The sequence below is a fragment of the Varanus komodoensis genome, unplaced genomic scaffold (assembly GCF_004798865.1).
Source record: "Varanus komodoensis strain SLA01 unplaced genomic scaffold, ASM479886v1 scaffold10, whole genome shotgun sequence".
In the NCBI taxonomy this organism is placed as follows: domain Eukaryota; kingdom Metazoa; phylum Chordata; class Lepidosauria; order Squamata; family Varanidae; genus Varanus; species Varanus komodoensis.
Window position 1 is genome coordinate 34187167 of NW_025335269.1, and position 23963 is coordinate 34211129.

Consider the following 23963-nt stretch of genomic DNA (forward strand, 5'->3'; position numbering starts at 1 on the left):
TGTTCTCAGTTCCCATGTCAAAGAGCCATAGCAAGGAATTGCACTCCCGCAGGGCCGTCACAAGCTCTCCAGCTACTGAAGCAAGTACAGCTTGCTACTGAAGAGACAATGGGAGCCCTTTCCCGGTGCCTCCCTCTCCCCACCACCACCAAGTACCTTCCCTTTCGCCACTGCACACCCCTGTCCCCCAACCCCTTGCCCTTGTTGATGCAGCATGCTGCCATGGAAGGCAGCTTTCCAGATCTTGTGAGAGAAAGCCAGACTCTGGTGGGATCTTGCAGCCCATGCAAGCTTCTCCTGGAACTCACAAGAGCTCTTCTTTTGCCTGTTCTGCTCTTGCTGGCCGCTCTCCTTCTGAGGCACATGCCATGCTGGAAGAGCAGCTGGAGAGGAATGTACTGGGGGGAGCAGGACCGCCTGGACGGGGGATGGGCACAGGGTGGACCGATTTGCAGCTCCTCCCACTGCACTGCCCGATGTGAGTGAATTCACACATGTAACGGTAAGACCAGCCCTGCACTCCGGTCAAGGAGTGCCAGATCTAGCTGACCCAATAATCAGAGTGCAACTTAATAACCTATCCTTAGAAAAAATAACTACAAAAAACAAGAATACACAAATCAAAATTTTAGCTCTAAAATGACAATTGTCCTACAAGTTGAGCCAAATAGCAGTTAGCAACATAAGCCTTCATTTCTTGAACCTGCTAGATCAAACTTAAGGAGCGGCATAGATGCTCGTAGGTCAGAGTGCATTCGTTATATCACATCCATGCCTCAAAAGTCAAGAATCCATGCTTTGCAATAGATTTGGACTTATCAGCAGTGCCAGCCTTGCAGAATCATTGTTACCTTAAACTTAGGGCATTAGAAAGTGGTCCTTCAGCCTCCCAGGACTGCAAAAACTGGAATGTTGCAGGGTCAGCCCTCCCATTTGGTAGAGCAGACCTTACCCCAGGTGGCAGCTGGTCGATCAACCTCAGGCCACCTACTCCCACCACTGTCTGCCGTCCACCAGAGCAGCCAGCAGCCAACCTGTGTCTTGCACTGAGGACTCCTCAAGGCAGGCACACACTTCCCAGAGGTCACCAGGTCCAAGTGCATCTCTCAGAGGGGTGGCCCCAGAGACCACCTGTGCCACAGCAGAACAAGCAGCCCCCAGGACCCCTCGCCTAGAGTGCTTCACTGGCAAGACAGACTCCCTGAACAAGGCCCTGAGGAGAGAGGTGGCGATGGAGTGAGGGGAGGCAGCAATGCCAGAACATTTTGTTCCACGCTGGAGGGCTGTCATGATGCTGGTTGGCTGCAATAAGTGGCTGGCGGACTCTGTTCACTGTGAAGGATCACCGATGGTGCAAGTCTGGACACTCTTATGAGTTTAGGTCACCAATGCAGCCCCCTGATTATTGTAAGGCATTTTCATTTGGATCAGAAGGCCAGTAGAGCTGAAGCAGCTATTGGGACTCCCCATCTAGACCAGCAAAGTATTAGGTCCAGGTGACATATGCAAGAGAAAACATCCTTTGTTCACATGGGACATAGTAATATTGATTCCTGTAACCTTCATGGTGTTCTGCATGCCACAAGGAAGCAATGTGAGAAGGTGCCTTTTTGGGGGGGGGGGGGTTGCCCATTGACAGTTGCAGTGCGTTTTTGCTACAAAAAGGTATGATTTACAACCTGCTTTCTTGGATGCCTGCATTTTAGCTGATACTTTATAATGTGTTCAGTTTCCAATTGCTTGCAGAAACATACCATATTAATAGATTTGCCAGGAGGCTCCCTTTAAAGTTGATATTATAATTTTCCCAACAAGAAAGGGTGAGACTTCTACAATTCAGCACAGAAAAGTACCTTATGTCTACACCTAAGCTTCATATTTTATTTTCATTAAGTGAAAGTAAGTTTGTACTAAACAACTGCAGCAACTGAAAAGCAGAACCATATCCCTCTGCCTTTCACATCCATGCTGTTGTTGTTCTCTTGGAAAAGAGCAGTGAGACTGGTGGAAGTAAACTTCCCTTTGTCCCTCTTAACATCAAGAAATGTGTGAGGATGAATCCCAGCATTGAACATCTGGCATTTTGGTCGCCAAAACTTTCCCCAGTTCATAACAGACTAAATGGCTTGAAAGTATTTGTTCCACCCACATAGTAGCCCGCTTTCCAAACCTGTCTTTGATTAAGCTGGCTCTGTTACACGCTCGCATCATTTCAGCACGAAGCTCTTCGGGATCACAGCAGAACATTCCGCTAACACAGTGACCAAGCCTCAAGTAGTACCCAAGGACAACCCCCAAGTATGTTGGAACAATGCCACCCTCTTGCCCATGTTCCCCAGCAAGTGGCATATGTAGGCATTCTGGCTCTGATGCTGGAGGTAGCACAGAGCCAATCAGGACCAGCAGCCATTGATAGGCTCCTCCTTTATGAATTCAACCAGTCCCCTTTCAAAGCCATCCAATCTGGGTACCTACCACTACATCTTGTGGAAGCGAATTCCATAGTTTAGAGGTTATTCCTAACCTGGAACATTCTGATGAAGTACAGACTGAGGTCACCAGAGGGCAAGGTAGAGAGTAAAAAACGTCTGTTCACAATAACGGGAAGGGGTCATGGCGGCAATGGAAGTCTAGAGGGGGAGTCCATGAGCTTGCCCTGTTCTGCCTAAGTGGAAAATCCTTCTTCAGCTTGACTGTGTTTGTAAATAAATGCAGAGATGGACAGGCACACCTTTTGGGGATCCTGAGATGGCGATCCTGGCTGTGCACTTTTCCCCTCGGGGGTTCCACCTCAGGTGTTGTGCCCATGGGAGTTGTTTACTATGGCGAATTAGGGGGCAATCTTTCATCAGAAGTGTAATGGGAGAAAAGCGTGAAACCCCTCCTCCCTGCACCCCATGGTCCTGATTAAAATTGCCTCCCACATCAGCCGTTAATTGGGGAGGGGGGGTTAATGACATGCTTTCTAATGGCTTGTTTAGCATAATGTCAAGCACAGTTCCTCTCGCAAGTGCCGCACTCCCCAGCTGCCATTTCACTCTCCTTTACCTCAGAACTCAGAGAAGCTTCAAAGAAAAACTTCCCTCTGTTCATACCCAGAAGGCAGCACAAGGGATTCTGGGACCCATCAGGGCAACACCTGAAAAGCCAGCCCCCTACTCATAGCTGACGCTGTGGGACCGCCCTATGTATAAAAGTCTATTTTCATTAACGTTTAAAATGAGCAGACCATGTCTTTTGGACAGCACTGCTTTCTATTTCCAGCCCAGTAATGTGTAGGAGTCACAATACAGCGTAACGCACATGTGCGTTTGTGCTTTATTTATATTTTACAACAAAAACGGCTAATTGCTCTAATCAGCAAAAAGATCTAAATAAGGCAGTTCATTCAGCCGGCCACCATATCTTCTCGCATCCTGTTTATATTCCGGTGGGAGACTCCTTGTTTTTATTTGTGATAATCAGCCCAGATGTTGGGTCCACCTGATTTGAAGCAATTTTTGCCTAATGACCACTTCGAAAGTGTCCCAGTGGCATCCATTCAGCATTTTGAAACAGATTAGAGAGGTTGATTGCCTCCAGAAATCTTGACCCACTTTTATTGTCAGCTTGATTATAAGGCCAGTCAGCAAACGAACCTGAGCAAGCCCCTACCATATCCATGGGAACAAGGCATAACTCATTCACCCATCAATATTCCGGGTAAATCATCCTCTCGCCTTCTGAGCTTCTGCAGACTATTTGCAAGATCAGGCTTAGAAAGCAAGTGCCCAAATATAGGCATTTCCGATCATACAAACTGTGGGGAGGTAAAAATAAAGACGGATCAGCTCTTTTTTTCCCTTCATGATGCAGAAAAATGTCTTGACTATCATATTTAGCAGTTTTCTGTTGGAAAGGAAGATTCTGGCCAGTACATTGCTCTTTACGACAAGAAGGGATTCGGGATGCTTCTGGAAAGCGGTTCCTAACTATCAGTCATCTGTATTATTCATTCATTCATTAGATTAATGTACCACCCAATAGCTGAATATCTCTGGGCAGTTTACAACAATTAAAATCGTATCATGCAATATGGTAAAGCATAATTTAAAAGTTTAACACTACTGTATAAAATGAAAACCCAGCAGCAGTACAAAGATTTACAGTAATGGATTTAAAACAACAGAAACTGAAAGACTAAAATGGCTGAGGAAATCATCAGGCATTGCACAACTTTGCCATCTTGTTTTCCTTGTCTGTCTGTCTGTCTGTCTGTCTGTCTGTCTGTCTGTCTGTCTTATAATGGAAAAGACAGAAGAAGTGATGAGAAAGCACAGGAGGGTTAAGAGTGGAAGATGATGACATCTGGACTCCCAGCAACTGAATGATGCAAGACAGTGACATGGTAAAATCTTCACTCAGGACAAACCAGACAAGTGGTGAAACAGGGTTAAGAAATTAAGCAAGGTCTGTTGAAGGTTCCCTAGCCAAAGAGATAAATAAGTAGTTTACCCAACAAGGAGGGTCTAGGCCTGATATTGCTCTTTCAAACCCAGCCACAATTCATGTCCATCTGTCCATCCATCCCTCTGTGCCATCCCACCCCTGCGGTCACCTGCCTCCTGTGTATGGTGCTGCCTTTCAGTGATCCAAGCAACATTCCTGCCTGCACTGCTGAAAATGAAGCCGCTTACAAGCGGTGTTTACATGCCATAAATAATTCACCATCGCAAAATTGTATGGAAATCAAGAACATAGCAGGGAATCTCATTTGCGCAATTTATTTCAATCCTCAGATATTCAATCTGCCAGTCATTTGTGATTCATATAGGAGAATTCTCTAAACCTGGCAAAAGCTGTATCATTCACCACCTATTCAGTAGGTGCAATACCACTGTACTCTAATGGGGGGGGGGGGGTGTTTTTACATTTTTAGCATTTCAGAAGGCCTATTCTTATTTGTATCCAATGCACAATATCTATTTAGGGATCAAGCACACATAGCACAATCTTGATTGGCTAAATGGATCCTACAATTTTTGCACAAGCTCACCAACCAAAAATCTGTACTCTGATCAGCCAAAAGACAATTGTATGCATAATTTATTATTTTATGCATTACAATATTCCTCTGCAGCCTTGTAACCAGGTCTGACCCACAGGGCAATTCACAACCAATAAAAATAAATTAAATTAAATATACATACAATTTATCATAATGTATACAAGCAAATTAAAAGCATAGCACGGATAAAATGAATTTAAAGAAGAAACTATTAAAATGCTGTAGGGGGCCAAGTGTGAGTTGTGACTAAAATGACTTCAAAATAGGTGCCAGATCTGGCCATGCTGACATGGAATCATGGGGGTCATCATACTGGAGGAGGCTACAACGCACAACAAACACACACACTGCCCTCTTCTCCTTGCGTCTGAGTCTGTATTCAGTCCTGAAAGTGCAAACTGAGTAAATCTTGTTAAAAAATGAATGTCGTTTCTCATGCATCCATAGCACACTTTATTCCCCCAAAGGTAGTGGCAAAGAGAGACATTCCTGCTCTTTCCAAGTCAGTTCTTATTTAGTGCAAAACATTTTAATTATAAGCGTGCCGGCACAAATTCCATGGCAATGTAGTTTGTTGTCCTGAACAAACTGCTGGCTGAAAAGGTCTGTAGCTAGGAAAGAGGGAGTTAGATTAGTCCTGCGGTGTAGTGCACGCTGACTGAATATCGCAAATCAGGCACCTGGTGGTTTATGGCAACACTCCAGTGTTGCACAACGGTCCCGTCTTTGGGGTGGACCCGGCACAGCGTGTTACTCTAGCATTTCAGGCACCAAATATATGAAGCCGGAACACTATACGTGCATGTTTATGTATCTTTCAACATGTCTGTACATGTTTACGGGCCTGGTCCATGATGGTGGTGATGGATGGGCTCTCTTCCTGCCAAGTCAGCGAGTAGCAGTGATCAGAAAAAGGATGAGAAGGAAGAGGAACGATGCCCCTGGAACTGACTGGGTGTATGCCCAAGACATGGCAGAGAGACATTTCTAGATGTGAGGCATCCCTCAGCTGACAAGTGGCCCTTCATTTATACAGATCTCTGCCAGATATTTGCATAGGGATGTAATTCGTCTGAACCATGTGGGAACAGTAACCACAACACTATCCAGTTCAGTGTGTGGTTGGGTGAGTGAGTGGATGGAGGGGAGGGGAGGGGATTTAGGCATATCTGATGGGGACCGGGCACATCCCAACCCCCTCACACTCAATTTCAGAAATGCGACTTTCTCAAAAAAGAAAAAGAAAAGAAATAGGAATTAGTTAAAAGGAAGTTGTAGGGAAGAGTCAGGAAGGTCAAACCCCTTCAGGAAACTGGGACGTTATTTAAAACCATTATAATAGAGGCTCACATAAAATGTATACTGCAGATCAGAAGGGGTATGAATGATTCCAAAAGGATGCCCGAGCGATTAAATGGCCGTGTCAAAGAAGTCATAAAAGCCACAAAGTCTTCCTTTAAAAAGTGGAAGTCATGCCTAGTTGAGGTTGGAGTGTGGGGAGGGGGAAATGGGTGCACGCTCTGACAGAAGAACTAAGTTCATGCTAAGAGAAGTAAAGAGAATTAGAGAAAAAATATTGAAAGAGTTAAACCCAGAAGCATGTTTTCAACTTGTGGGTGGCGGGGGTAGCCTAACCTTTAAGAAAATGTGTGAGAGTAATACTGAAGGGAAATAGTGAGGTCATAGCATGAATTGTTTGCTTCAGGTTATTACAGTGGAAGACGCTGGAGAGACATCCATTACTGTTTCGTATGCTGTCCTCCAAGTTTCAATGGCCTTTGGACAAAACAACTTCAATGGGACTTCAAAGGTGAGTCTTTCCCACTGCCTTTGTCACCAGCGGCAGGTGAGCAAGCAGATCACCATGCTGAGAAGCAGGAGCCAGTCCCAGGGGCTCTTTTCTCTGGCCGCCTTGCCTAACCTTGACTGTGGTCCTGCTCCTAACAATTTGAGGGACCTTAAGTTATAAGATCAGCAGGGGAGGCCTTGCTCCGGGAACCCTCTTTGAAGGAAGTACGGAGGGTGTCTACCTGGAGGAGGGCCTTCTCTGCAGTGGCACCCAGACTACAGAATGTGCCCCCCAGAGAGGTCTGCCTCGCACCGACATTATACTCCTTTTTATTTAACCATCATTTTAATAATCAAGGGTTCTATTTATTTTATTATTTATTAAAACATTTTTATGCTGCCCCATTCGCCAAAGCCTCAGGGCGGCTTACAACAAGCCATCTTAAGATGTCTTAAGATTTTAGATGTCTTAAGATTTTTTTCCCTTCCCCACAGGGGCATTTTCTATTCTTTCCCTCCCTTTTCTTTTCTCTTAGTTTATGATGTGCTGTTTTACATTGTTTTAATAATTGTGGTTTTATTATTGTATGCTTGTAATTTTATATTGCGTAAGCCATCCTGAGCACTTGTCATAAGGACGGAATATAAATGTGTGTAAAAAATAAATAAATAAGATAGCCATTGGCCCAAGATCATCAGGTCAGCTTCATGGAAGAGCAAGGATCTGAACCCAGGTTGCTCCTTCATTCAAGTCTGACATTCCAAGCACTGCACCTCCGCACCACTAATTATGAGAACAGGACAGTGGGGCATCTAAAGAGCTGGAACAAGCCCATGCTATGCCAAGTGTTATTCTACATGAATAAGCTAGGTGGAGTTGGGAGTGAGCCATCGCATAGCCACACGGTACTCTTTGGTCGGAGCCATGCTCAGTTCTGTGAGGTAGCTCCCCCTGGGTGTGGTGATGGCCCTTAACCGAAATGGCCATGAATGCTAAATGAAGCATACTTCTGAATGCTGGATTCAGTAGGGACAGCAAAGTACTTTCAGGTCTCCCAGTCAGCGTTCGATTGAGTATCATTGCAAACGGATGATGAACTAGATGTGCCTTTGGCTGGGTCCGACAAGCCTCTTCTTACACTCCTATGTCTCACATTCAGTGTCTGTCATATGAAGATAAACAAATGCACACACATACCTCAGCTTCCCCATCCCCAGTCTAAAACGTGCATAGAAAATGACTGGCATAATATATAGAAACATTTGAACACTTGAAATGTGCTCTTTAAATGCTAAGTATGATTATTATTTACTCCATAATTTCCAAAAGGAAATATGTCTAAGCCCTCCCCACTCCACCACCGCCCCACAAGCCTTTTCATTCCAAGAGAAGCATCATTCATCAAGTGAAGCCACGCCGTGTTTTAAATAATTAAAAGCATAAGTCTGGAAAGCACCAGTAGCACAAGCATTTGCAGAGCAACGAACATATGCCGAGCATGAGTAACTCCCTTGTAATCTAGCCTATTAAATGGCAGGGGGAATGACTTTCATCTTCCAAGAAGTAGATGTGCATAGCAAATGGATGTGCTGAACAAATGTCCAAGAGAAATTTACTTTTTAAAAATTTCAGCACATTCGTGTCAGCACGTGTTAATAATTCTTGTTACCGGGATTCTCAGAATGATAAATCATGCATCCAAGGCCAGTGATCATTTCATGACGTGCCCACACTACTAACAAACAGATGGGCCACTCGAATGCCACCTTTCCTTGTTAGTCCTTTCTAGATACATTAATTTCTTTTATATGATCCATCTGCACTAACACAACACAGCAAGTCTTGCACAAAACATTTTGCACTAGTTGCAAAATGTACATTCGGAGTTTATTCTACATGAGGCTGTTAATCAGCTGTTATCTGCTCTTGGTTTTGTGCAGAACTGAGATCTTAGTGCTGTATGTAAAACATTTTCTTTCCTGATTTTATGCTATATAACCTCTAGGTGGCACTGCAGTACAGTGGAATAGTGCAAATACACCATCAGAAAATGCATTCTCTTCCTCTTGCACAAATAAATAAGAAAAGCTCATTTTCCCAGCTCAACAAACCTTGCTGAAAGTTCTCTTTAAAAACAGAAGTGAAACTGGGGAGTCTCAAAGAATCCATAAACAACCATGGCAAGGGAATGACAAGTACACACAATGTCTCATACAGAAAAGATCTGCAATTTGGCCACTATGCCTCACAGGGCGTGAAGGTGACAGTCCTCTCAGGAACTGTTTCTCAGTGGTGTATGATATTCAGAGACAAACTGCCTCTGGACTGGCAGGTTCTGCTCAGTCATTAAGGCGGAGAGCTGCTAAAGTCCTTACATTTATGATTTAGCTACTCTTTGCAGCCATTGGCCATCACAACTTGTAGCAATTTTGGTAAAGTACGTTCTGTAAAATGTAGGAATGAGTAAAAATCCTTTCTGCCAAAGTTTGTTTACTAAAGACTTTGTTTTGTTTTTACAGGTTTTGTTCATAGGAGTTGTGCCTCCTGAGCCTTTTAGGGAGCTCAGAGTTCCATTTCTCCTCTGTGTGTGTGTGTGTGTGTTCCCCTGTCCCCCACAAGTTCATGCAGAAAGAAAATGGCTTGATAGCAAAATAAAAAATTATCTTGGCAAGGCTGAGAGTGACAGATCCATCCATCCCTAGTAAAGTGATATTTTATTTTCTGTGTTGAACCTAACCTAAATTCTCGTATTATGAGAGAATACATTAATTATGTATGACCAGATTAAATAGCACAGTTCCCAATACAGATTCATCTTATTGCCACTGCTTACTTTCCTCCAATATAAGAATTGTCTCTTTCTGCTGCTGTTTATTTTCTTGCAGATTGCTTTGTGCTAGCCTCACTGTGGATTTTAAGACCAAAGGAGGGATACAGATCTTTTGAATAAATAACATGGAGATTAGATGATCACAACACGAGCCTGCTTTTTCATTGCAATACGCCGTCGTCGTCATCACCACCACCACATTACATGTATATTGTTTGCAAGGCCCCAAGACTCCTTACAAGGTTCAACTCCTCTCCATTTTATCCTCACAACAACCCTGCAAGGTAGGTTGGACTGAAGGTCTGGGACTGGCCCAAAGTCACCCAGTTGGCTCCATGGCTGAGTGGGGATTAGAACCCAGATCGCCTGACTCCCCAGTCCCTCACTCTGAAGCGCTATACCACACTGGTATTGCTGCTGTTGAAGCCTGGATTGCTTTGATACCCCCAGGGTCATAGAGGAGCCCTAAGCTTCATGGCCTCCGAAATGCGGGGTTCCTTAAGCACCCAGAAGGCATGGCAGAGCGGCACTCAAAGGGTGCCATAGCCGAACAGGGTCTGAGAACCTTTCTCCTGCATCAGATCAGCCCACTTGTGGGGACAGGCATGAGCAAAGAGCAGGGCCACAGCAACTCGGCTCACCTTTGGCACTGAACCCCCCGACTCCATCCGTGGGCATCCCACCTGCGGTGCAAATGTCGGGAGGGAGGGAGCCCTCATGCTTACAGCTGGATCCATGAAGACTGCTGCCATGCCGCCATTTGCGCTGGCAGGACCTTGGACTGGCAAATGACAACCTTGGACTGGCAGATCACTACTGAAGCTTTTCAGGGCACCTGCAATTCCAAGGTTTCTCTTCGCCCACTTGACCCATTTTATTCCTTCCTCTTGATCATGGCTGGAAGATCACTGATTTATACTTTTGTAATTTTATTTTCCTGGGCTTTAAGATCAGCGCAGACGGTGACTGCAGCGAAGAAATTAAAAGACGCTTGCTCCTGGGGAGGAAAGCTATGGCAAATCTGGACGGCATACTAAAAAGCAGAGACATCACCCTGCCAACAAAAGTGCGTATAGTCAAGGCTATGGTTTTCCCAGTTGCAATGTATGGCTGTGAAAGCTGGACCATAAGGAAGGCTGAGCGCCGAAGGATTGAGGCCTTTGAATTGTGGTGCTGGAGGAGACTCCTGCAAGTCCCTTGGACTGCAAGGTGATCAAACCAGTCAGTCCTAGAGGAGATCAACCCTGACTGCTCTTTAGAAGGCCAGATCCTGAAGATGAAACTCAAATACTTTGGCCACCTAATGAGAAGGAAGGACTCCCTGGAGAAGATCCTGATGCTGGGAACAATAGATGGCAAAAGAAGAAGGGGACGGCAGAGGATGAGGTGGCTGGATGGAGTCACTGAAGCAGTTGGTGTGAGCTTGAGTGGACTCCGGGAGATGGTGGAGGACAGGAAGGCCTGGAGGAATGTTGTCCATGGGGTCACGATGGGTCAGACACGACTGCGTGACTAGCAACAGCAACAATTGGCCCTTATTGGCAGTTTTGATTTCTACAGGGAGAGGGCCAGATTATTGGTTTCTTTTCCTGTTTTCCGTTTTCTTTTCCACACTGCAACAGCACTATATTGCTGTACAAAAGGAAATGGGGTCAATGCCTTTCCCTCGCATAGGAACAGAAACCGACACTGAGGCAATGCCAAGGAGCAATCAAAAGGAAGTCCAGGATGCAATCCTATGGCCTCCCAACATGAACTGGCCGTTAACTTCAGTAACATCAGTAACAACATTAACTTCAGTGCCCCAGGTCTGAGTTGCTGCGTCCTCCCAGCTGATAGCCCAAAGGCTGAGACCCAATGAACCACACTGGCTCCCCTCCCCAACTGGACCCTGGGGGCAGGTGAAAGGCCTTCAAAAGGGGGAAAGATGGTGACCGGGGGTGGGGAGGGGAAACAGCTGTGGCCATGGACTTATGCCTGTTTCAATCAGTGGCCTAGCCTTTCTTTCTTTCCTCTCCCTTCATTGGCACTAAATTTAGATAGCCAGAATGGCTGCCTAGAGAAAACGCCCACCATGGGATGCAACAGTGCTGGTGGTCACCACTCTTGTACCTTTTTCCAGGCATAGAAATGTTCTAATAAATAAATAAATAAAATAGAATGGAATAGAACCTTTGCACGTCAAGGGCATAGGGCATAGAACTGCAGCCTGCGGGACTATTGATCAATGATCCCCAGCCACAATCAGCAGAGAGCAATACAACAGGCTGAAGGTGTGTGCAGGAAATGTTTAACGCAGGCTGCAAAGACCCTTGGCTGATTTCTGTGAAACAGTTACAGAAGGATCATGGGTGAACGAAAGAGCGTTGTTGGTGATGTAGCACAACGTGAAGAGTTGTGTGGAATGGCAATGTAATTCCATTTCAAGCTGATTACAGAAAAAGCAAGGCCTCTATAGCACTAGAGGACACTGGTATGGAAGCAACCTAGTTATTCACGTTTGCCATTTTTACCTTTAACTATCTATTCAAATCCAGTTTGAGAACTGGACTGCAAAAACAGTTTGTCAGGGTTCACAAAAATAGATGACTTTGACACACCACAACCTCAGCATCCTGCTTGCTATACTTCCGGTACCAAATCATTTACATAAAACTGAAACGGACTGGAGCAAATCATCAGGCTTGTCTCACCTAGTGGAATATCCTAGCGGGAAAGTGGGCCTCTGTTACTAGCTCCTGTATCTCTGTATCAAAAATGTAGAGTTCTAACTACTTCAGTGGATTTCTATGTCCGTTTTCCATTATTGGCCTGTTAAGGGCACCTCAGGGGTCTACAAAGGCAAGGCAGAGTGGTTTATTTGGCCCTGGAACACATTTGCTTTTTAATATAGTTCAGGCTATAACCATTGTCCATGCCCTTCCTCCAGGAACAAGCTGAACTCGGGGGTTTAATTTGCTTTCTCCCCACCCCCTCTGCCAGCTATTTCTGCATCCCGGGCCTGCCTTCTCTCCCTGTTGGCCGGTCAAACTCTTTTGTTACCACAAGCCACTGGGATCTAACAGCCTGGAGAGAGCGTTTTTTGGCCTAATGGCCACCAAGTGCCATTTTATTAATAATATTACTCATGTTTACTATGTTTGCATCTGGGGACCAATTCGAAACAAGAATCACTTTGCTCGGCACATTGCAGTCACTGTTCCTGAAGGTACTCGGCCAAAGGAGACAACAAAACACACAGTAGGGTGGAGAGGGTGGGCCATGAGCTAAAAGTGATGACACAAATGAAGTGTGTCATGCAACTGAGATTATTTCCTGGAGAAGGAACAAAGATTCTTGAATTGTTAGTAGACTGAGCTCAAATAGTGGGTGTTCTTCCCTTTATTTCTCTTTCTGGTGGGGAATCAGATGCGGTGGGAGGGAGGGATATGTGTTTGCATCGCCAGGCAACACTTCCTGTCTTGCCGCATTGCGCTGTGCCGGTTTCATTGCCTGCCCTTACAGCGAGACGAGGAGTGCCGTCCCACCGCCTTAACAATGCAACCACACGCCCCTTCCTCTCAAGTGGAGACGATTCTGCTCTTCTTTTTTCCCTAAGTGACAATTCTACATAGCCAGTCTTTGTTGCGTTGTAATCCAATCTTACTCACTACATGAACCCTAATTGGCTGGGATCATGCTGTGAAAGAGAAGAAAATGGTGCCCAAAGAGCAGCATTGAGAAAAATGCATTGCCTGTGAGCAGCCACCAAAGAGGAGGAGGAGGAGGCGGCGGCGGCGGCGGCGGAGGCGGTGGCAGCTTAACCTTGGCCGCAGGACCAAGGTGCAGTGGCATCTTGCAGAGGGTGCACTCCTTCAAGTTTGGCTCTATGACTTAGGGCCCAGAGTTTATTTTAGGGGACGTATGCCATATACATTTCTAGATACTTTGGCCATTATGGGCATGATGGCAGCCTGCTTGACAAAGTGCTGAGTTGGGTGCCACGGTATGCCCGATCCTAGATGCCAGCGATCTTTCGATACTTGACTTGCTGTGACTAAAGTTTATTTGGCAATGCATACCTCCAGTCCCAGATTCATTTCTACCTACTTTGGGTGATATCGCTAGGGCGGTGCTGTGTCCGACCAAGCTTCAGTACCCAACAAAGTATTGGACTGGTCCCAGTGCTGAGAGTCACCTGTGGCATCTTATTTATTCATCTATTTATTTATTAAAATATTTATATGCTGCCTGTTACACCATGGCATCTCTAGGCAGTTCACAATCACTCTTCTTGAGCCTCTTTCGTTGAGATCTGGTTATAAGCTTTGGGGTGGAACAAAGGTTAAGTTAGGGGTCCATATACCCCAGCTCCTAATCATTGTCTTGGTACATTGGATAATAACAGCATTGGGGTGCCATATCAGACAGTGTCTTGCACCCAGGCAAGGTGTTGGGTCGGTTGAGCACGCAAACACAAAGAAAATGAGGGCTCGTTCTCCAAAAGGCTGGGCTTCCTTACTCCCGTACTTACATCCGGCATCCAAATGGTGCTAACAAATCTGCAGGATATGTGACTGAGCAGATATACATACAAATGTTCATTACCTGCAATATGCCCTTCTAGCATTTTGTAGATTAGAAATTATTTCCCACATGTTTCTGCATATGAAAATTGGCTCACACTTCCTAATCTTATTAGCACTATGGTATGTCATTCACTGAGGCTGCACTTTAATTTCTAAATTACTAGTCATTGGTTATTCTAAATATCTTCCCAGTTTCATTAAACACACAAAAGCCTTGCTCAAAAGGGAAAGTAGAATTATCTCTAATGATTAGAAGGACTGGAATCTTAAATCTGAATCTCGTAGCTATCATCAGAAGTTCACCAGGTGTCACCCAGAAATCTTCTGTCGATATACTATCAACATCCACTTGATGCAGATTTGCTGTAAGCCGGATTCTGAAAGTGCATCCATTTATTCGTTCGTTCCTTTATTGTTCCCCATTGCTGGCCACTGTTTCATGTGATTCCACTGCCCCAGGGAATGAACTGAGATTTCCATTGCTCCATCCTTATGTCTGTCCCCCTTGCCTAATCTTACATTACAAACCTGCTCCAAGACTCACATCCATTGGGTGAGGGTTTGTGCTCAGCCCAGCACAGGGCTTCAGCTTTACCTTAAAATCTTTGCCCACCCACATATGTAGGTGGCAAGTGGTCTGGCTCACATCGTAAGCACTGCCTCATTTGACCTTCCTACATCTGGTGACTGGCACTCAGAGGCACCAGCACTGTGGTCGTATGACGTGAAATAGGAGTCCCCTCTGTGCTGGCCCATTCATTTGGGGTGGGACCAGGGGAGGAAGAAGGGGTCCACCTGTAGCAGCCCAGAGGGCCACCCCTCATCTGCACCCCAAATATAGCATGGTCATCTGGTTGTGATGCAGCACAGGATTTCTTGCTTTGCATCAGAATCAAACCTGATTCTGATAAATGAATCAAAAACAGAGCATCACCCAAGGTGAAGGAAAGATGGAAGGGATGCTGCTCAGTGGCAGGATCCAAATGGTCCACTCACAACGAGAAAGACAAAAGCATTCGGTCGCAGAGAGGATGGTTACCAAAACAATGCACACCCAAGAGTGCTTGCACAAAAGCTAACTTTTTAAAAATTGGTTCCTTCCATTAGCAGAAACAGGGTTGTTGTGGGAATAAGATTGGAAACAGGAGAAGAAGAATGATGCCAGCACTTTGAGTTTGTATAAGAAAAAAGTGGGATATAAATCTAATAAATAAATAAATAATATTTAGTCTTTGCAGAACCACTAATGGAAGCATGTCATGTCTTGGCCGGGGCCCACACAGCAGGGATCCCAGTGCTCTGGGGCAGCAGAGCCAGAAACCTACCTGCCCCCCACAATTCACTCAATAGCCTGGAGAAACTGATCAGTCAAGAGAAAATCAAACCATAAGAGATCTTCTGATGAAAAGAGGGTTTTGTGGGGGGATCCCCCCACTTCCCAACAAGATTCTCAAATGCCCATGGGGAAACCACCTTTGCACTTGCTAGAAGTTGGGAAAAGCCTAAAAGTGCATGTTCTCTACACTTTTTAGAAGGAAGCCAAGTTAGCCGTTCACTGACAGTTGCCTGTTAAACATTTAAATGGGGTTTGGGCAGAAATTGGGAGTTTTCCAACATGCAGAAAACTGTTTCTGTCCTAGAAGAAATCCCCAAAATACCCCTGAAGTGCTTCCAGGAGCATTTCTGCGAGCAGACACTTTTGCACTAATGGGGATAAAAAATAAGCTTTGCACACCAATTTCTGAGCACATGCAGGAAGATAAAACGCAGAAACACTGGGCAACCCCTGGCAGTCCCTTCAAAGTGCCACAGGGGCATTTTGAAAAGGGAATTGGTAGGTACCCAAATGAGGATCAGGAAAGTCAGCTTTGACACCGACAATCCCGGTCTCCAAACAAACAAATTTAAGCTACAATGAGCCAAAATTGCTTGCATCATCGCAGGCAGGAGAGGAAGCCAGTGCCAGCCATCTGAAAGGTCCGCCTGAACACTTGTGGGGCAGCTGGCCCTAGCAGCGGCCAGGGCTAGCTTGGGAAGCGTGGCAATGGGTTTCTTGCTGCTCTTGGCAAGTGAGTTCCCAGCCAGGAGCCTTTAGCATTGGCGGGATGTGTCAGCTGGGTATGGTATGGATGATACCTCCGATCTCTTATTACGTTAGAGTATGCAAGTGACAGTTTCAGAGACTTGAACATGTTTCTCTTGATAGAAGCAGTTGTAGTCATATTAGCCTTGGTGGCAGTTCCTCCATAGTCCCGCCATCCCAAATTCAAAAATGAACATACATGAAGAATGTAAAGATGGACACAAGTGCGTGTGTGAATGTGCATGCCAAGGTCCCATACAGCCCCAGATACGTACACCAGGCAGGCTATGGAAGAGCCAATATCAAAGTACAAACTACCCACTGTAGTTTATACTCCAGGAGCAGAATATCCTTTTTTATATTAGTTCTTCTGTTATTGACATCATCTGCCTGCTTGCTGGCTCATAAAAATAAGTTTCAAGAAGTCTGTTGATATATAGTATCAGGCAAGTTTGCTGAAAATTAAAAGCATAACAGGTGATCTGTCTGTGTTAGTTCTCTTTTCAGCCTTCCAGTGGATTTTTAATTAATCTTTCTAAAAATAGTTTCGCAAAAAGAATGATTTTCCCTCTGTGATGAACATTTGATATGCGCCATCCATTACTTATTGAAGGGGGAGGAATACTTTAGCACTTTAACAAGCCAGCTTTAAACTGCTTCTAAACATTTCTTCATACTTGGTTCTTCTCACTGAAATACTTCCACTTTAAGTGTGATACATACGCTTCTACCATTAAATCTGGTCACTAAAACCTAGCAAATGTTCACAAATAATTTTGCAGGTGTACTGAGTTTGGACTTTTCTACCATAAGCCCAGTGGTATGGAATACACCACATTACGTGTGCTATAGATTTTCACCACAAAATGTTATAATTGATATAACTCAGTGTTTAAGAAAAACTGCAGTGGAGAGCAAACAGCATTTCGTTTATGTCTTCCTTTCCTCATCCCACTTCATGTAACCATAACAAAGTTCTTCAAGACAGTAAACAATAAATTCCATCAGGATGTACCAAGTGAAATTAAAAAATCACCAAGGAAAATTAACATTCATAGATTCCTAAAGCAGTGATGCATCAGTGATGGCATAATATAGTGGTCTGTATGGGAAAGGGCTCTGGAGGACATAAGATATCGCAGGTATTCCTTTATACCCGGGTCATCCCCTGCAGCCGTGGAGGAAAGTTGACTTCTGGAGCAGAATGGATGGGTGCAGGTGGCACATTGATCCATGAATGCAAGCTCTTCCATTCCCCAGGCGTGTCCCCGGAAATGTGGGGGGAAATATGCTGCCCTAGAGCTGATGGACTTTTCCTCTCCTCCAGGGACCCAGTTCTGCATCGCCAAGCCATGTGAGCCACCTTCTGAGTTAAAGGCAGGCTTTTCGTGTCTGTGGAGAACCATGATAAAAATGTCCTGTTGAGGCCATAATACTATCTATCACGTTTATTTCTTAGGGCTTGGTGGGAAGCCCATCCCCACAAGGGATGTGAAAAAGCAAACACAAGCGGGGTAAGCAAAACAAATTGGTCCAAAATGAATTGTGTGCTTTCTCCCCTGACATGGACACTCTTAAACCAGTATCTGCAGTCCCAGACACCATAATGGGATTTTCACTGTGTAAGAAAACCTTACATGATACAGTAAGATGCTTTTCCCCCACCTCTCACTTCTCCTGCCCATTGTACAATTTCAGGGAGCAGGTAGTTAACCCATCTTTTTACCTCCTTGGAAAACCCCCCACTGAAACATTATTTACTGAGATGGAAATTCTGCCTGTTGCCATTGCTTTATAGAGTATATGAAAAAGGAGCTTGTGACTAATTACTCTTTGCAATCACCTCATCACAGCAACCTTGATAGTCAAGATCACATTTATGAAAAATAAAGACGTTCTAACTTGATCTGGTGCTTATATTATAACTGAAGTAAAAAGCTCTCCTTAGACCAGCAAGACTCTTCTCTCCTTTCTCTCTCACCTCATCCCACCAAATTAGCAAATCACGTATATAAAGTGGTCAATACTCCAAGATACCATAAATCTGAGTTATTGCAGCCTATGACCTTCGTATAAGGTGCCCAAACGGTGTGGAGGTGAACACATTAGCTGCATCAAGCTAATTTCTCCATATATGGCTCTGGCACTTGACAAATGACTTCAGCTTCCTCTGTCTATGTGCCACAACTCCTTGGAAAAGCAAGATTTGTGGCTTCAAGATGCCTTGCATCTGGTCATAGATCAAAAATAAAGAACACTGCATTCAGTGAAATAAAATGTATATCTGCATAAATCAAAGTTGCTCTCCTGCGCCACATTGCCAGACTGAAAAGGAGTCCAGGATGGGTAGAGGAGGCTCTGTCTTAGCAGAGGCTTCACAGTGATACGTTTTGCTTCTGGTGAAGCAAAACCTCCTGCATCAAAGACTGAGGGCCAGAGGCAGGCAGCGAGACAAGAAACTTGGAATAGGAGCAATACTTAATACTGGGCCACCCGTGCCTCCTCCTAGTGGAACGGGAAGGATCACCCCTCCTTCCTTCCAGTGGAGCAAGTTGAGGCATTCCTGTAATATGGTCAAAAGAAAAAGGACAGGACTGTGTATCAACTAAACACCTCCCCACAAAAGAAAAAGCAAGAAATCAGTTTGCCTTCGCTGTGCAATGGGCTCCTGCTGAACCTCACATATGAGTTCAAAAGAATACTTCAGTTGTGGGAATCAGTCCCAAACTCACCTTAGAAACATAGAAGCAAAGTGAGTCAGAAGGGGCCTCCCAGGCCATCAAGTCTGACTCCCGGCTCCGTTCATGTAATCCCCAACCTGTGGTTGTCCAATCTTTCCTTGAACACCCTCACTGACAGGGCCACCGCCACCTCCCTTGGAAGCCCAGTGCATATCCTAGGGGTCCTAACCCTCAGGAAGTACTTCCTGACATCCTACCTGAAGCCTGGTTCCTTGAGCTTTTCCCCACTGGAATGTGTCCTGCCCTCCACTACAGGGGAGAACAGGTCATGGCCCTCTCCACATGACATCCCCTCACATACCTGTAAGTTGCTATATCTTGGCAGTCATCGTCTCAGCAAGCATGCCTACCTATCTATTTATCTATCTATCTATCTATCTATCTATCTATCACTTTTATATCCCACCCTTCACAATGTCATATACAATGACATACGAGATACAGCATCAAAAAAATTAAATAAGTAAAATCCAATTCCGAAACACTATTAACATTTAAAATTATGGGAAAATAAAAAGGGTTTGGCCTGGCACTGAAATGAAAAAAAGTGTCAGTGCCAGGCATATCTTTTTGTGCTGTGAACCTCCCCTACCCCACTCCATGTTTAATGGAAAATGGAGTGTGTTAATGGTGTGTCAAGACTTCACACACCTTTTGAACCAAGATAAGATACTATTCCTAATTTGTGTCAGCTGCTAAGTCACTGCAGTGCATTGATTAAGTGTCCTTAGAATTTTTGCAGGGGCCTGCAAAATGCCCTTAGGTCTTTGCAGATCCCTCCTGATCTAGCTGGTTCTGCCTACTGTGATCTCTTGGATCTGCCTACCTTTCGCTGCCCTCTGATATGCCATGCAAGGAACTGGCTGTCACAGGTAGCAACGGGAGAGAAAAGAACAATGCCAGTCCCAGGGCCGGCACCACTTTTTCCCTGCTCTGGAGACTCTCTGGGGAAAGGGTTTTCAGGTCAGCCCTGAAAACCACAGAAAATGCCCTATTCCTGCCTTTGGTGCTTGGCTTTTTGGTATTCTGAGGCATGGAAGACAATGACAGTTTTGGGTTGACACCATTAGCACAAGTGGCTAAAGGCTCCTAATAAATACAACTGAAGAGAAGGAAGAAATGTTGAGCTTATTCTGTGATACAGATGGCTAAGAAAGAAACTTATTTCCTTGTCATCATCATGGATGAACAAGGTTGTCTACCAGAGCTAATCCAGGTGGGTGCCTGGCCCTGTTTCGGGGGGCCCAGAAGATAAGATGGTGGAGCCCTCTGATCCCAAGTCACCAAGCTGCATTACCTTTTGCAGATAGAGCCTGCCAGCACTGGGCTGCAGCTCCGTGCCTCAGAGGTACTCAGTGCTTCTCCGGGAGAGGAGAGAGTCCCTGCAGCCTACGTGGAGGAGGTAGTAATTTTAGAAGGTCTTGATCAAGGCCAATTGTCACCCAATGCTCCAAACCAAACATAGATGGAAACACAGTCCGCAGTCTGACGTTTGGAACTGTCCAAGCTTGTGGTACAATCTGTGCCACTCCCACCCAGAAAATTCATTGAAATGTGAAACTTTGTAATATGCACACAAGCCCATTTTAGTCAATGAGGAAAAAATCATAAGTTTTAAAAATCCATATAATTAAAATGTGTATTTGGGGACATGTGCATGAATTGTCATAGCAAACAAAGCTCTCGGAGAGGTATGGTCACAAGGACAGGATGAGCTTCAAGCTAGCAATCAGAACCTGTGCCCTTACTCTGTATCTTTTGATCAGGATGTTAAAAGAAATAGGCTCAGTCTGAATTACAGCAGTTGAAGTGAAGGCTCGTTGATTTCAATAGGAATTCAATGCAACTAACTTACCTTGGATTCATTCCATTAAACATAGAAACATAGAAACAGAGCAAGTCAGAAGGGGCCTCCCGGGCCATCTAGTCTGACCCTCCGGCTCCAGCTGGCTCCGCTCACGACATGCCCACCATGTGCATGTCTAGCCTAACTTTGAACACACGCACCGATGGGGCCTCAACAACCTCTCGCGGAAGCCCATTCCACACCCTTGGGGTCCTGACTGTCAGGAAGTGCTTCCTGGCATCCAAATGGAACCTTGGCTCCCTGAGCTTTGCTGCGTTGGAGCGCGTCCTGCCTTCCTCTGCAGGGCAGAACAGGTCTCTGCCCACCTCCGTGTGACACCCCCTCACGTACCTGTATGTCACCAACATATCCCCTCTGAGTATCCTCTTCTCCAGGCTGAAGAGACCCAGTTCCCTCAGTCTCGCCTCATACGGCATCCCCTGCAAACCTTGTGGCCCTACGCTGCACTGACTCCAACCTGGCTATATCCTTTCTGTAATGAGGGCCCCAAAACTGAACACAATACTCCAGTTGCGGGCGCACCAGAGTCGTGTAGAGTGGTAGTAATACTTCTCTTGATCTAGAAGCCACACTTCTGGCTATGCAACCAAGGGTGGCATTCGCCCTCTTGACCACCGCATCACACTGCTGACTCATGTTTAGCCTGCAGTCAACCAGCACCCCGAGGTCCCTTTCACAAGTGCTGCTCTCCAGCCACTTGTCCCCTAACCTGTACTTATAACACCTATTCCTATTAATATTGACTTGTCCAAATTATATATGCCCTCCCACCTTAAATCCCAAAAAATACAATGAAAGGAAATGTAATAAAGGGTATACACATATTCCAGTAGATTTTCCAAAATTAAAAAAAGCAGAAGAATTTGCTTCAGAACCCCCCTCACTTCCAAAGTTCATTCTGGCCCTAATATAGATCACATCCTCAGTTTACACTACAAAAAGTGAACTTTAGAGCATCTAAAAGGCTCTTTCTGTCACTTCTCTATTTTTAAAGAAACCTGGGCAGGGGAAATGGAACATCAACATGGGGTCTCCAACATGGTTCCCATGGGCTTGAAATGTGTGTGTGTGAACACATTTCTTGGTACTGACCACATCCCTTACCCCACCCCATTTTTATTTCATTAAGATTTATCCTTAATTTGTTTAACTGGAAGATTAACTGCAAGGCAAAGCACTGCCTTCCAGCACTATCTTTATTTGGGTTCAACAGAGTGCTTTTGTGCTTTGGAGATCAGACCCCATCTCTCCCCTGTACTTAGGTTTCAGGAAAATCACTTTCTGTTAAGACCCACCAGTTCGTCTTCTGGGAAATGACTGTTTGAGAGCAGCCATGCCCATCATGGCAGCCATTTTATGAATGGGCAAGGCACCCCCTGGCAGCCAGTTTGTAATAATGCCCACAACACTCTCTCAAACTTTTGAATTTGCCCTAAAAATAGGGACCCTGTCATAACCAAGTTAATTCCAATCACTGTAAGGGACTAAAGGGAGATGAACGAAAACAGAGATACAGAGTTTCAGTGCCAAATTATACCTACTAGGATTTAACCTTAATTTCATATTCTTGTTATTACCACTGCGTCCACAGTGGACTCGATCATGCTATTAGAATTTATCATCATTTGTCTTGGGTTTGTTGCTGGCTTAAAGCGGGGGGAAAAACCACTGAGCTTTGCTTTTGTAGATAATACAATTAGGGTAGGTCTAATCATGTAATTAGCACATAATATTTTATTAAAAAGTTTAATAGCAGTTTTAATTGACTCATGCTAGGCAACTTCCTAAATGCTTCCAGGAGAACACTCATGTCAAAACACTAACTCTAAACCAGATCTGAATATCTTACTCAGTTGACCTTTTCTGTCATAAAGAGTTGACCCAAATACTGTGCTATACTCTGAGAATCCAGACATTGGGAAAGGCTGCACTGGATGGCATTTCAAACCATGATCGTGCGGACTGTGCTTTACTTTCATCTGCAATGTCAAATGGACTCAGTGCGGATCCATTTCAGCATCAGCATCGTCCAATAAGGTGAACAGAGCTTTGTGGAGACCTCCTAAATGGAAAACAATCTAATAAATTGAGGACTTGAGGACTACAGTGTTGGACGATATCGATTGCATTTTATTTGAAAGAGAAGACTACCTCCCTATTGGAGGCTATGTAATCAACTCAATCTTTCCTTCAGTGTTAATAAATATTTGACTTCTGAACTCCTGATACTTCTATAACAGTTCCATTCACTGCATCGACTTTAAAGACAAATACAGTGACCTTTGGAGTTTTACCATTGATTGATGTGTGGGTTCATTAATGGCTGGATTCACACTAAAGTGGTCCGATTCCATGCCTTAGCAACATCACTTAAATCAATGTTGTAGCTGTGAAATATTTAAGGAGGAAAAGTTGAGTGGATTTGAAACTCAAGGAATAAACCCCCTTAGAATTAGTATTTGTAACCTAGTATTAGTTCATTGAATGGCTTATTTTGTTCTTATTCCATAGTTTTGATTACTTATTCTGCTCCAGGACCCTGCACAAAGATTAAATTTGTCACCTGAAGTCCTTCTTTTAGCGCCCCCTGGTGGTGATCAGAGGGTGGACTTCTCAGTGGGCACAGCCCATGCATGGAATGCCCTGGCTCATAGCAATACAGCCAAAAATTGGATGTTTTTCTAATGCCAGGCAAATGCCTCTCTCTGCCCCTGTATCCCTGAACCCCCAAGCACAACCATGAGCTAATTTTGTATCTGCTCCTGGGCTTATTGGGGGCCTCTAATGTGTTTTTATTCCTCTTGTATATTGCTTCATAGCTGATGGTGACCCATAATTTTTAAGGGATTGAGTTGAATGGGATGGTTTATATCCATTCTGACAGCCTGTGCTGAATAGTAGTGAGCATCAATAAGTATCTTCCAAATGTTTGGAAATCCAGAACAAATCTGATAGGAGAAATTGTGCACAAAATCTTTAAGTTGTTCTATACCTGCGTAGGCTTGCCAAGTAACCTGTGTTTCACCATATACCTACAC